This window comes from Mycetomoellerius zeteki, unplaced genomic scaffold (genome assembly GCF_001594055.1).
Source record: "Mycetomoellerius zeteki isolate Tzet28-1 unplaced genomic scaffold, Tzet1.0 scaffold158, whole genome shotgun sequence".
Lineage (NCBI taxonomy): Eukaryota > Metazoa > Arthropoda > Insecta > Hymenoptera > Formicidae > Mycetomoellerius > Mycetomoellerius zeteki.
The window spans coordinates 609,145-610,494 of NW_017256532.1; the positions used below are offsets into that span (position 1 = coordinate 609,145).

General features: G+C 31.8%; 1 protein-coding gene across 1 annotated transcript in view; it reads left to right on the forward strand.

Moving 5' to 3' along the window:
• Positions 1 to 485: 485 nt before the first annotated feature.
• LOC108720993 (elongation of very long chain fatty acids protein AAEL008004) overlaps positions 486 to 1,350 on the forward strand; it is a 16,522-nt gene continuing 15,657 nt past the window's right edge. The window contains exon 1 of the mRNA XM_018445283.1: positions 486 to 789. The gene's annotated coding sequence lies outside the window, so the exon portion shown is untranslated. The remainder of the gene's footprint in view (positions 790 to 1,350) is intronic.

Genomic DNA, 1,350 nt, shown 5'->3' on the forward strand with positions numbered 1-1,350 from the left:
ATAGAAATCGATTAAATCCTGAAATACTCAATACATTTTATTGTGGTATCAGGTAAAATAAGTATTTTATAATAGTTTTTGAAATTATTTGAAATATTTGCATTTCACTTTTATACTCAAATTAAGTCAGTGTACAACGGCTTTAATATGCACCAGTGTGCAATTGAATTCGCCATTAATAACAATACGAAGAAAGGAAGGTACCGGTCCGATAAAAACACTTCGTTCGTTAATGCGTGCGCTACTGCTGCTGCTGTCACCACTGCTCCGGAGGACATACATATACATCGTTTGCAGAAGGGGGAAAGAATCACGGTACACACATCGTACATCCGTCGTGCAGTAGATACGAACTGCTACTCGAACACACGGTGTTCGAACGGTGTCTCGTTAACTTGCTTCGGATATTAATTTACTCTATCGTCTCACTGGTTTTTCCTACAATCTCCTTTTTTCATTTGTTTTTTATTTGTTTTCTTATGTATCTTATGAATCAATTATACATGATCTCGCTTACCATTACGATCTGGTGAACGGTTGTGTCAACAACGAGAATCGCAGGAGATCTGATGCGTAGACGATAGATACCGAAAATAAATAGCTAATTGTAACGAATATTCTGTTAGTAACAAAGATTGACGAATCGAATCGGCGCAAATTATTTGGATCAAAGATCTTTCGGAATCGTGAAGTGGGAATCAAGAATAGCTATACATCGACTATCCTATCTGGAGCCTATCTGTGACAAAAAGCGGCTGGTCAAAATTTAGTGGCTGATTGTATTTTTATGTGAGTATTAATAATGTAATTCAATATCAATAAATTATATTTCAAATGACAGTTGGAGAACGTTTACAGCTGACATTTTTGTTTATTCCTGTTACTTTGAGTTTAATTGAGAAACGTTTTGCAAAAATTAATTAAAATAAAGTAGAATTTAAAACAATAAACATTCTAGGACAGCAACATTACATTATTTTATGTTTAATTCGCGATTATTAATTTTGATGAGGTAAAAAATAACTCATTTTTTGATAACGTCATTCAATTTTTCATGTTTTTAACTATATTACATATTGTTATTAGGTTAGGGAAAAAGTTCCTTTACAAATTGATAAAAATACCTTTCCCCCCATCAATATCTTCGTTAAAAATGATCAAAATTTAAATTTAAATAACAGATTTTAAACCTTGAAAACTCTACTTTCGAATGGTTACTATATTCTTTGAATTTATGTGAGTTTTGTAATTTTTACATATAGAAAACTACGAGCACAAAAAAATGAAAAATTTTCTTTTCACTTTGTAGGTCTGTAGCGTGCTCAAAAAAATTTGAGCAAATTTTCGATA